The sequence below is a fragment of the Acinonyx jubatus genome, chromosome C1, assembly GCF_027475565.1.
Source record: "Acinonyx jubatus isolate Ajub_Pintada_27869175 chromosome C1, VMU_Ajub_asm_v1.0, whole genome shotgun sequence".
In the NCBI taxonomy this organism is placed as follows: domain Eukaryota; kingdom Metazoa; phylum Chordata; class Mammalia; order Carnivora; family Felidae; genus Acinonyx; species Acinonyx jubatus.
In genome coordinates this window covers 138,302,923-138,316,923 of record NC_069381.1, presented here as the reverse complement: position 1 = coordinate 138,316,923, position 14,001 = coordinate 138,302,923, and the positions used below count along the sequence as shown (strand labels likewise).

The window sequence follows — 14,001 nt, the reverse complement described above, 5'->3', positions numbered from 1 at the left end:
TATTTTTGTACTTCTGTCCTTGAAAATCATGGCTACATGTAGCAAAGCTTAGTCAAAAGTAAGAGGATGATGTTTATCAATGAGCTAGAAAATAAACAGAATAGCATTGAAGCAAATCAACAAGTTAACATAATTTTTAAAAATTGATATCTGTCGCTACAGAGAGCCAAATCTGAGTTCTATTTGGCTGCTTTTTTTTAATTTTTTTTAACGTTTTATTTATTTTTGAGACAGAGAGATACAGAGCATGAACAGGGGAAGGGCAGAGAGAGAGGGAGACACAGAATCAGAAGCAGGCTCCAGGCTCTGAGCCATCAGCCCAGAGCCCGACGCGGGGCTCGAACTCACGGACCGCGAGATCGTGACCTGAGCTGAAGTCAGACGCTTAACCGACTGAGCCACCCAGGCGCCCCTGTTTGGCTGCTTTTTAATGACTTTCCACTCTTCTTTTAAGAGAGCCCCAGATCAGGGCACCTGGGTAGCTTAGCTCAAGCTCAGTAGGTTAAGCGTCCGACTTCAGCTCAGGTCATGATCTCACGGTTCTGAGTTTGAGTCCCACATTGGGCTCTGTGCTGACAGCTCAGAGCCCAGGAACCTGCTTCAGATTCTGTGTCTCCCTCTCTCCCTTCCCCTCCCCTGCTTGTGCTCTGTCTCTAAAAATAAATAAACATTAAAACAATTTAAATGTTTTCAATGGTAAATTCCAGGGGTCTATACACATGTTATCACTGTTGAACATTTTTTGTAGAAGAATGTGGAGAAGAAGGTTTTATGGTCTAAGGAAGAGCCCTTGGACTTAACACAAGCAAGATGATAATTTTCCAACTACGTAAAGCTTTGCATAGTCACAACATTTAAAAATTCAACTATCTCTTGTCATCATCACAACTTAAGTTAACAAACTAAGTGTATTTATCCTTGGTTTGAAATGAGGAAACTGAGGTCCAGAGCATCATTGCTGTATAATGGTAAAAACAAAAACAAAAAACATTGGCCTTAGGGTCAAAATCTCTGAACTCTTTCCCACTCAAATCTCCAAGTAACAGTGTCTCTTATGTAGAAATGCAAGTGAGAATACTTGACCAGCTAACCTCACTGAGCTGCTGTAAGATTAAATAAGATTATATATATATATATATATATATATATATATATATATATATATACACACACACACACACACACACACACACACACATACACACTCTGAAAATTCCATAAAAGACTTTAGTATAAAACAGAAGAAAAGAGAAAAAAAAAAGCAAATGATTTGCTTAGATCAAGTAATTCTTGAATAACCAGTGGAGTTCACCTGCCTTCTAGCCTTGTGTTCTTCCCATTAGCCAAAGCTAGTGGAGGTGAAAATGAAAATCATTTGCCATGGGAGTCCATGCCTTTGGCCATCAAATGTTTTCAGCTTAGTTAGGATGAATTTCACACCAGAGGGCCTGTGATCCACAACTGCATTGCTCTCATCTATTTCCTCTAGCAAGTAGAGAGACAAAAGCTTTACACTGACTGCATCAAATGCCATCAATTCCAGATTTTGTTTTATAGCATAGCTGTGAAAACTACGGGTGTCAACACAACAGTACTCCAGATGCCACTCAATCTATGTATTTTTAATAAATTGCAAATTTACTCTAACTGAATAATATAATTGATAAAATCACCATATCTTTGGACTTCAGTGAATTGTTTGTGTGATAGTGTTGTTCTTCATTACATGCCTGAATGAACTCATTAAGCTCAGAGTGAACAATAAGCCTAAACAGCACAAAGACAGTGTGCCTGAACCAGCAAGAAGCCCACATTTCAACCAGCACAGAATCTGGCAGGTCCGCTCTTTGAGGAGGATGTTCCAAGCATTGTATCTAAATTTCATATTTAAAAGGTGATTTAGCTTTTTGGTTTCCAGTGAGGAATGAGAGCTGCATATCCCTGATTATGAACATAAACCTGAGATAAGAAGATTTTTCAATTGAGAATTTACCTGTTTTTCAAGTTATCAACACTTTTTGCCTGCATGGTTTAAAAGCCTAAATTCATTTTCAAACCTCATTTTCCCTCAGATTGTGTATACTCTCACCTTCAAATAGCAATCACCATGTTCCTGGGAACTTCCGAGCCTCTTTCATTCTTTCTTTGTTGCCTAATAGCAAAGGCTATGCCCAGTTAGCCTGACAAGCACTCTGCACAGGTTTTTGCAGCTACATTCCTATTGGAAAGATAGCCTCTGGGCCAGATTTGGCCGAGATAAAGAGTTCAAGCAAGGGTTCATTTTTCTGGGCTCCCAAGGTTAAAACAATATGCACTCATTAATTCATTTACCAAATATCTATTGAGTACTAGATATTCTGGGTTTAGGGGATAAAAAGTGACTAGAACAGACAAAGTTCCTGTTCCTGTGATCCTCACTTCGGTGGGGGTAGGAGAGGAGAGACAAATAATAAACAGAGTATTTACCATAATAGGTTTCTTTATAATACCTTATGTATGACATAATATAGTATTATAAAGTGCTAGAAAGAAGACATAAAGTGGTAAATGGAGTTGGAAATACTATCTTCTATAGAATGCTCTGTTCAGCATTAATATTGTTTCTCCAGTATTCCTAATGCTCATCTTCTAGGAACACTGGAGGGTTATATTTACTCACATTTTAAAATCATTGACTTGCTTTAGCCAATGAAATATGAATAGAAATGACATGTCACTGTCAAGCTGGAGAATTTAGGAGCCACCACGCAATTCTCTAAGGTGTTTCCTTCTGCTGTGGCAAAGCTTTAAGTCTCATGTTGAAAAAGTAGCAACTTCTAGTTTCTAGTCTGGCAAGTAAAAATCTTAGAAACCATCACTTTCGTCCACACAATAAGAAAAAAAACTGAACCAAAAATCAACAACTCTTCTTAGATTCTACAGAGAATTGAGGTCACAGGGCAAAGAACTGTCCCCAAAATGGAAGAGACAGGTGGATATAGAGAATTGCCACTTACCGGAGCAGAAACCTCCAAGTAGGAACCTCCATCAGAACCGATATCAAGGCAGGAAACCTAAATGGTAATTGATAGAATTGCTGGAGCATCAATACGGACAAGTGAGAGAGTTTAAAAAAACAACAACAACAAAAACAAAAACCCAGGATGCTCAGTTTTTAGAGAACTACTGCACTTCAGTGAGTTTTACTGATAGGAACTCTACCAGGTTCTCACAGTGATGATCAGGGGAAACTTCCCTGATATTTTCTAAAAGGGAGAAGGAAAATGAGCCATTTTGAAATATACCCAGAGCAACCTGTTTTTATTCACAAGGCATGCCCTCAAGAGGAACTATTTAACCAGAGCCTAATTGACTTGAGTTTTACCAGGACTTAACTGACCTGGAAGAAGGAGAATACCCAACTCCATCCCCCTTTAGCTTTCCCACTTCAACTAACTAGAAGGTTGAAGGACTGAGAAGCACTTGTAAAGATCGCATCCCAGGGGCACAGCACAGGCTCATTAATGACCAAAACCAAAGTACAGAATTATGGAATGCTTTCCTTCCTCCCACATCCTATCATAGCATCAGGACGGCTCTTGTATAAGTGGATACTATGGAAAGAATTGCATGCCTCAGACTACATTTAGGAAGTCTTTAGGGAAAACTGAAGACAAAAGGGAAGACAAAAACAAGGACACCAAGGAGGAAATTTTAGCCTCTGATACCTACAGCTACAGCAAACAATAATCACCACCTAACTTGTAGCCAAATAAATATAAAACCTCACACTAAATAAAGGTCTATTACAGGCATACTAAAAGAAAAAGAAACACAGTTTGAAGAGACAGAGTAAGCATCAGAACAGATACAGACATAGCAGAGATGTGGGAATATTAGACTAGAATTTAAAGCAACTATGATTAATACGCTAAGAGTTATACTGGGAAAAAGGTACATCATGCAAGAAAACATGGGTAATGTAAGCAGAGATAAAAACCCTAAGAAAGAATCAAAAGGAAATGCTAGAAATCCAAACTAACAGAAATGAAAAATGCCTTTGGTATGTTCATCAATGACTGGATATTTCCAAGGAAAGGATCAGTAAACATGAATAAATGTCAACAGAAACTTCCAAAATGCAATGAGAAATGCAATGAGAAATGCAATGAGAAAAAGTAATAAAAAGATAGAACAGACTACCCAAGAACTATGGGACAATTACAAAAGGTGTAACATATTAATGATAGGAATACTGGAAGGAGAAGAAAGAAACAGAAGAAATACTTCAAGCAATAATGACTGAGAATTTTCCAAAATTAATAATAGACACTAAACCAAAGGTCATGAAATCTCAGAGAATACTAAGCAGAATAAATATGTGATAAAAAATAAATACCCAAGCATATCATATTCAAATTGCAGAAAATCAAAGACAAAGAAAGAAAAAATATTGAAAGAAGCCAAAGAATAAAACACCTTACCTATAGGGGAGCAAGAATAAAAATTACATCAGACTTCTTCAGAAACCAGGCACACAAGAAGACAGTGAAGTGAAATATTTAAAATGTTAAAAAACAAAAAACCCAACCATCAACCTAGATCCAACCTGTATCTAGCGAAATTTCCCTTCAAAAGTGAAGGAGAAGTAAGACTTCCTTAGACAAACAAAAATTGAGGACATTTGTCACCAGTAAACCTGCTTTCCAACACATGTAAAACAGAAATTCTTCAGAAAGGAGGAAAATGAGATGTCAGAAACTCAGATCTACATAAAGAAATAAATAGTATTGGAGAAGGAATAAATGAAGGTAAAACAGTATCTTTTATTTTTCTTATTCTTAATTTATCTAACAGATAACAGTTTTTTCAAAATAATAATAGCAACAATGTGTTTGGTAATACAGCTTATGGATAAGTGAAGTGAATGACAGCAATTTCATAAGATAGGGAAGGAACTGAAAATATTCTATTATAAGGTACTTGTACTTGAAATGATATACAGTTATTTGAAAGTGGATTTGTATCAGTTGTAAATGTATATTGCAAACTTGAATGCTAAAAACATGTTAAAAATAATTCAATTGATATGTTAAAAGAGGAATACATAGTAAAACCAGAGAAGGCAGAAAAAGAAGGAAGACCAAAACCAAAACAAAACAGAATAAAAGAATAAAATGAGGAACAAGGACAGTGCATAGAAAATAGAAAATAGTAACAAATATGGGATGTATTGATCCAACTATATCAATAATCACTTCAGCTATCAATGATCTAAATATACCAATTAAGAAACAGAGACCGACATATCAGATAAAAAATCCCACAAAACCCAACTATATATTATCTACAAGAAAGCCACTTTAAATATAAAGACACAAACATATGAAAACTAAAGGGATGGGGGGAGTAAAGGAATAGAGAAATACATATTATTCTAATACTCATCAAAAGAAAGCTGAAATAATGTCATTACAAAATGTTGGAATCTCCATCTGTCTGGGTCCCTCATGCCCATGATGAACAAAACTCTTCCTGATCCAAATTAGACATAGAGGGAAATTAAAAGCAAACTTTTTTTTCATTTTAAGTCATTGAATATGAGGATTGTTTTTTGGCACAGCAAAACCTAGCCTATCCTGACTAATCTAGGTAACCAGGAAGGAGCTCTCTGATAGGCACCTGAATATTGAGTGACAGATCCGTGGATATGCTGGGGCAGGAAACTCCAGGAAGGGGTGATAAGAACAGAGGCCCTAAGGCAGGAGCATGCTGGAGTGTTCCAGGAACAGTTAAGAGCCCAGTGTGGCAGCAGAAAGCGAAATCTTTACTCAATCCTTACTCATTTTATTTTTTCTTCAGCGACAGCTGGAAAGTATATTCGTTTCCTACATAACAAATTGCTATAATCTTAAAACAACACAAATTCAATATCTTAACAATTTCTGTGGGTCAGGAGTCTGGGCATGCCATAGCTGGGTTCCCTGCTCACAGCCTTCTTAGGCTGAAAGGAAGATATTGGCAGGGGCTATGATCTCATCTGAGGATTGTGATCCTCTTCCCATCTCATTCAGGATGTTGGCAAAATTCATCTCCCTGTAGTTGTAATACTGAGGTCCCTATTTTCTTGCTGCATGTCAGCCAAACATCAGTCAGAGCAATTGGAAGCTACCCACAGATCTTGGCCAAATGCACACCCTCTCCCCCGCTGCCCCTCCAACTCACAACATGGTTGCTTTCTTTCAGCACAGCAGGAAGGTGTTGCACTGACATCAAATCTCTTTGACCTCTGGGAAGACCTAGACTCCTCTAAAGGTCTCACACCATTAGGTCAAGCCTACCTAGGAAAATCTCCCTTTTAACTCAGGTCAACCAATTTGGTACCTTAATTGCACCTAAAAAATCCATTTTGCCATATAACATTTTGAGAGTGAAATCCTGTCTTTCATATTCAAGGAAATATTATTGCAAATAATCACACAGAGTATGTACACAAAGGGGTGGGAAACTCTGGGGCCATCTTACAATTCTGTCTACCACAGGGAGCCATCTGATGATTTAGAGCAGCAGAGGGATACTATCTGTCTTATGTTGTTAAATGAACCACACTGGCTATTGGGTAAGGAATAGTCTGCGGTGGGACATGGATAGAAGCAGGGAGACCAGCAGAAGGTGATTGCAATTGCCCAGGAAAGAGATGATGGTATCTTGAGTTAAGGGTTAGCAAGTAAGATAATAACATGAATTAAAACCAAATATTATATAGATTACCATTTCTAGGATATACCTACCAAATAATCAGTTCAATAATATATGCTCTAATCTTAGCACGATGTCAAATAAGCAACTAATTTTCAAGTATAAATTTTTTTTAATTTTTAAAAATTTTTTCTAATGTTTTCATTTATTTTTGAGAGAGAGAGAGAGAGAGAAGGGGGGAGGGGCAGAGAGAGGGAGACACAGAATCTGAAGCAAGCTCCAGTTTCTGAGCTGTCAGCACAGAGGCTGACGCGGGGCTTGGACTCACAGACCCCGCGATCGTGACCTGAGCTGAAGTCAGACACTTAACCGACTGAGCTACCCAGGTGCCTGCCCCTCAAATATAATTTTTTAATGCTAAAATTTTATCAACAGTTCTTTGCCTACTGGGCTATGACATTTCTATCTAAAAAGTAAAGGCTGAGAGGCCAAAACTTAGACATTGTGCATCTGCATGTATCTGGCTCATTTTCACAAGCTTAAAACCTAACATATGCTGGCATTCATACAAAATAAGGTCTCCTTTCTCCTTTACAATGGGAACCTCAGGAACATTTTTAAACTTTTTAATCATGGACATAGAGGGAATATATTGTCATGTGCTGGCTTCAGAGAAAACAAAAGTGTGATATTACTAATTATCCAAATGTAAAGACTCTCCCCTATGCTTCCCCCTGTCATGAAAATACAATAGAAGTAGAAAGATCTGGAAGTCTGCTGCCAATGAGCTTATGCCTATCAGTAGAGTCAACAATCTGATCATTCCTAAAGAAATCTATTCATTTAGCCCATAATTGCCCAAATATTTGAACACTGATTTTTTTTAAACTTTATACTTATTAAAATTCCCCACATTATGGGAAATACTTTCAAATTATTTGGTTCCATTGTGTCTCTGGCTCAGCATTTTTATTACATGTGTCATATTTTAGGTACTTATTTAGGTAATATAGAGAGTTTGGCTACAGCTAAAAACAGCTAGAAAATTTTCTGGAATTGAGGAATTTGTTTAATTCTAAACAATTACAAGGGAGAACTTAGCTCTTGAAGAAGGAGAAAACTGAGCCAAATAAAGCCAGAAACAGACACAAAAATGTCTCCCCAGAATGAAAGGAAGATTTCCATTGGGAAAATGCCCTCATAACTGGAAATTAGCCTTCTCTTTTTGACAGCTAACTACTATATTTTAAAACATTCTCTTTAGGATAACTGGAATAATTATGGCTATTGCATCCTTCTAATGGAGAAATGGCTCATGGAGAGATAAAGATGGAGAGTAAGAAGGCTGAATGGTCCTATCTAATTAAAACCTGTCATGTAATTAAATATATTCCCAGCAATAGATGGGTCTCAGGCTAGTTTTCTGATAGGGAAACTGTAGTCCAAAGCATTAGTCACACAATCAAATGTTCTTGCTGTGTTTGGTCACAATTTTCTTTTTATGAAAACAGGACTCCAATTTTTCTATGCAAATTAGAACACTAATCTTCATAGACAGGATATCTCGTAAAAAGTACGTTATTCCCTTTTCTTTTTGAATATCTTGATGATCTTTGTAATACATAAACACCAAATTATAAATCTAGGCATCAATTATCCATTTTTTACATGCTTCTCCATTTTACTGTTACAGGAATGACTTTGTCCCATCCTAAGACGATACCATGCAGTTTGAATTTTTAGATTCCTAAGTCCTGAAAATAACTGTGCTTCAATTTTAGCTTGTCTCACGGTGGCAGTCAAATCAAGTTAAAAATGCATGTACATATAAGAAGCTTTGACATCGAGATATCATTTGGCTATTAAACATTCATGGCACTGTGCTTTTCCAAGTATTGCCTGTTTATCCATATACAAGACACCAAGATTCAAACTCTGTTGAAAATAAACATTTTGAAATAATTAATTATCTGCCACTGGCTTCATTCCCATTACAACCTTCACTTCCCCCAAGGTTAATATAGGCTGGTCCCAAGTTCAGGGCCTGGTGGTGTTCCTCATGCTCTTGTAGAACCATCCTGACAACTTCACTTAATCATATGGTATCTAGGCCCAGCTTAGCTTCACCAAGTGCTTGCTAAGTTTTCTTTGCTGCAAGTAGCAGCAGCTACAAAGGTCTATCAAAAAGTATGTAGAGGAACTTAAGCTTTTCTCCAAATTCCAAAGCAACTACTCCCTTTTTGTGACTAAAAGGGAGGCTACAATGTTAGAACTATTTAAGAAAGTAAAACTGAGCCTTTAACCTCCACTTTCTTGAAGGCCTCCCTTTGCAACCAGCCTGCTCCCACTGCTGCTGTGTTACTCAGAGTTAGACTGGGTGATTATATTTGTATGTGTGCAAGAGAGAGGAGGTCCTCAGTGCTGTGGAATGCTGTCCCTCTTGACTTTCCAGGAAAAGGGGCCTGTTCTCTAGCTCCATTACAATCACACTCACGTAAGATTCTAAAATATCTCCACTTGGCAGAGAAAGAGCTTATTAGGCCTCTCTGGTTTTTTCTTCTCTAGCAATCAGAAAGGTTCAGAAGAAACATTTTGGTTATATCAAAATCCCAATTTGTCTCATTTATTTCTGTAGCCATCACAAAATCTCTATCAGTACAAGGTGATAACAATGAACTCTACTAGGTATATTGCATAAGCCCACATCTTAGTATGTGTCTGTGTGCTCTTTTATTTTCTTTACCATACAAGATAATGTCTTTCCTTCCTAGAAAGGAAAACCGAGCAAAACTTAGCCTAACACCTTTAATATAAGCAGGATGCTGCTACACAGTGTTCTCTTATATGAACAAAGATGTTTATCTGACTCAGAGTTTACTTCAGACTCTCTATTATTTGGCTACATAGGCAAGGATCCTTGCTCTTCATTTACCCAAATTGTCTGCTTTTATAGATAAGAACATTGATCAGTTAAGTGATTTACCTAAAATCCCATGACAGAGTAAGAACAAAGCAGGAATGGAAAACAATTTCCCTTACTACAGTTATATAATGTTTGTATTGCTGACCAATCCTGCTTCTAAGAGTTATTGAAGTACCTACCTTGAGAGCAAGAATCAAAAATGGAAAATCAGCACATTAATTTAGAAAATGGTCATAGTAATTTAGCTATTATTTGGGTGATGAATTATACGTAATTGCTTTGCAATGTTATAATTTTCTGGCTCTTTGAGAGATGAGGCCCTTCACACAAAGAGATGGCGTGGCCTTACTGAAAGCTGAGGAACTTAGCACAAACTCTCAGACCCCAGATGACTCACTGGCAACACTAAATTGAACTTCCATGATAGACTGCCTGGTTGTTTTGCAACAGTGCACTAAACAGCACCGTAGGTGATAAAGATGGAACCAGTGTTCAAATCACAAGTGACAAAAAGATGCTGAATCATTTAAAAATAAATTTATGGTGTTTTTAAGATTTTTCCAGTCACAGTTCTTGGTTTAATTTCCTGAATTCAAACACATCGTGTTGACAATCTCTCAAACCTTGTTCAAGTAATAAATAATCATATTGAACAACAAATATTTTGTTTTCTGCATTTGATGCTCTTGTTTAATGAAGTGTGACATATTACCCAGGTGGTGTCAAGTCTGTGAAATACAAGGTGATATTTCTCTATTTAATGGCAAATGATGTGGCATTAGCATGATCCTTTATTTGCAATTTTTTTTCTCTGAATAAGATTACTTGCCTGCTTACTCAGGGGTGGTAAGATTGCTTTAAAAACATCCTGACTGTGATTATATACAACAAAAATTGACCTTCAGTAAGGCATTAGAGTAGGTTTTGCTCAGAAGACACATTAACAAAAGCCCCATTGTGGTGGTTGGGGAAAAATGCCATCAGTTCTTCCCACTTCATCCCGTCTATAATTTTTGCCATATAACTGCTGTACCCTCCTTCCATGAATGGGCTTTTTAGCACGTGACTTGCTTTGGCCAATGCATTGCGAATAGAGGCTTTAAATGGGCTTACACATCTGGGCTTGCTCTCTTGTCCTCTTTTCCATGATCAATTTGCCTTGACTAGCCTAATGGTCCCAGAAGGAGCATCAAAGTTATGTGGAAAGAGCCAATTCATAGATGCATAGGTCAGCTATTGAACTGCAGACAATAAAGTGGGCCCAGTCAGCAGCAAGCTGACCTCCCAAACACCCAAGCGTGTGAGTAAGCCCAGGTAAGCTCAGCAGAGACCGTAGTCTATTCCTGTTGATTCCAGAAATATAAATAAACACTTACTGTATGTCACCGAGGTTTTATGGCTCTTCATTACATAGCATAATTGTGGCAGGAGTTGAATGATCCATCTGTGGATCTCTTTGTTCCTCCACATCCCTTGACAATTCATATCTTAGGTCCGCACTCAGACATCTTTCTGTCAAACAAGAAAGAAGAGTGTTATTCAGTAGTGGTCATGTTTCCAGCACTGTGGGAAGACACACAAGAAAAACAAAGCATGGTCCATGTCCTCAAGAAATTTATAGTCTCATTGAGAAAAGAAATGCACATATTCCAAGAGATAATTTTTTTTATCATTGCATTTAACTAGGGGCTTCTTTCAGTTTTACTGGAGAGCTTTAATCAAAATGTATATGTTTTTAGTGCCAGCCAGTACTTACTGAATCTAGAAACTCTGGAGATTTGTCCCAGGGATATATATTTTAGAAAAGCTGTCCAGGAACTCCAATGCTCTCTCCTGGATAACAACCAAAGGTAAGGGCTAAATAAAAACACATACTGTATTTGTGTGTAAGTGCAGTAAGGTGTAAGAGAAAGATGAAGTCAGCAGATGCAGGAGTTGTTACAAAAGTGTGAATAGGCAGAATCTGAACAAGTTCTTAAAGAACCACAGGACTTAGATAAATAGAAAGAGGGGTGGGGATTCAAACAGAGAGAATATCATAGCTCTACAATGAAGATGGAAATTAATATGCATGAATAGAATAGAGATTTACTTATTTATGGATTTATTTATTCACCAAGAACTTCAGCATTTACCATGTGTCAAGCACTAGTCTGAGTTCTTTACAAATGTTAACTATCATAGCATCACTATGAGATAGGCACTGATATCATTCTCACTTCAAGCTGACCAGAGTGGAAGAATTCCTATACTCTCTAGTGAATGACTATGGGATCAATATTTGACAGAAAAATGCTAAATGTCTAGAATAATTTTTCTTTACAAAGAAACCTATAGAGAAATACCAAAGTCACTGCCCACTACCTGGAAACCAGACAATAATAAGAAAATTATATATTATATATAAATATAATAATGGTGATGATTAAGTAAATCAAGTTTTCTAGAGTATACATAGGTTGCAAAAAGGAAGATGATAAAAAGGTAAGGAGAGAGAATAAAACCATTTTATATATGAACTGTGGTTAGAATTTTGTTTTAAATAAAATTCTAGTAAAATAAGTTGATTCTAATAAAATAAGATCATTCTTGCTGGAAAACGTATTCATGCTTTATTCCATTTTTGGAGACATGTGACCAAAGTCTTTTCTCAGTAAATGAAGAAGATCTGAGGATTTTTTTCTGAATATAACCAAATTCCTAAGCAAGGTAATTATCTGAACAGAGAACAATTGGAGTTGTATGGGTGTCCAAAGCATCACATTGAATTTGATGATATTTTGCTTTGTAGGGTATGTCTTTTCTTGTTACAGTAATAAGAAGTATTTTTTCTCCATATAAATAAGCTCTGAGGATCATTCTAACCTGCTTTGCATTCTGGAAATCTCTAGACATGAACACCTACTTATTGCTTTGTTACATCGTACTAAGAAGGTTGCAAATCCAGCCAGGTTTTGTATATACTTCTCTATTTTCCAGAGCACCTTCTAAGTCCTTTAAGTCCAACTGATTGATTTCTATCTGGAAATAAATATCTAATAATGAAAGAATTATAAATTTAATAGATATCACTTATGAATTTATAGTGCTACAATGGTCATCTGTAAAGAAACATCAGATTCCAAGAAGAATTGCATTTAGACTAACTTAACCTGATACCTCTAACTTTTCTCTAACCATTCTGAGGGGAAAAAGAAGTTAACACAAGTTCTCCCAGTAACCCCTTCTCTGGGTTTTACATTCAGCTAACAAAATGCTATGGTAAAGAGTATGTGAATAAAACTTGCAGTTTAGGGGCGCCTGGGTGGCTCAGTCGGTTAAGCGTCTGACTTTGGCTCAGGTCATGATCTCACGGTTCCTGAGTTTGAGCCCCACGTTGGGCTCTGTGCTGATGGCTCAGGGCCTGGAGCCTGTTTCGGATTCTGTGTCTCCCTCTCTCTCTGCCCCTCCCCCGTTCATGCTCTGTCTCTCTGTCTCTCAAAAATAAATAAACGTTAAAAAAAAATTAAAAAAAACCTTGCAGTTTACCTCTTGATAACTGGATACTTTGAAGATATATTTTTTTGACACTTCAAGAGTTTTGAAAGCTAATCAAAGTATACAATGCTAATTTTTTAAATGTTTATTTTTGATATATAGAGAGAGAGCAGGGGAGGGGCAGAGAGGGAGACAGAGGATCTGAAGCGGGCTCTGCACTGACAGCAGCAAGCCCAATGTGGGGCTTGAACTCATGAACCAGGAGATCATGACCTGAGCCAAAGTCTGACCCTCAACCACTGAGCCACCCAGGTGCCCCTATCATGCTAATTTTTAAATTAGCACCAATCACTTTATTTTCTCTGGAGGAAAATTCACATATAAATAAAAGATTGTTGGGATTGATTGATTGACTCAAAACTTCTTTGGCTTTGTTTGCTTACAAATCCAGTTTTCATCCTTCTTTTGTCCTATGTCACTAGGATATTGACCCTGCAGACTGTGTTTCCCAGTCCTGGGTGTGCAGGCTTCTGGTCTTGACAAAGGAGATACTGTCAGGAGACTAGGGGTGAGGGCATGGTGGGAGAAATAGGAGAAATAGGATATTTTGCACTCTTTTTTCCAAAGTAGTAATTCCAGTGGCATGAATTGCTGCAGCTTCTACTAGATAGTTAACGTTAGATGCCCTTGACATCTAAGGTCTGGTGAGCTACCTCCCCTCCATTCATCCTATTCTTTTAAACCCAGGTATGGTAGCTGTTTCCTGCTGCTGCTGATTTTGCTGTTTCCTCCTTTCTCTGTTGGGTTTTTAGTTCTTCTGTCACCTATGTTATTAATTATCTGTAGTAAATGCCTTCTATTTGAAACTTAGAGTAGTTTCTGTGTTGCTGACTAAATTCTGACTGTTACAACAACCAGTAACC

General features: G+C 37.3%; 1 long non-coding RNA gene across 1 annotated transcript in view; it reads right to left on the bottom strand.

The window, feature by feature from the left end:
* Nucleotides 1–219: 219 nt before the first annotated feature.
* Nucleotides 220–14,001, bottom strand: part of LOC128314031 (uncharacterized) — a 215,043-nt gene continuing 201,261 nt past the window's right edge. Inside the window, exons 4-5 of the long non-coding RNA XR_008295340.1 lie at nucleotides 10,978–11,113; nucleotides 220–3,053 (exon numbers count right to left, since the gene is read on the bottom strand). This is a non-coding gene — a long non-coding RNA (uncharacterized LOC128314031). The remainder of the gene's footprint in view (nucleotides 3,054–10,977; nucleotides 11,114–14,001) is intronic.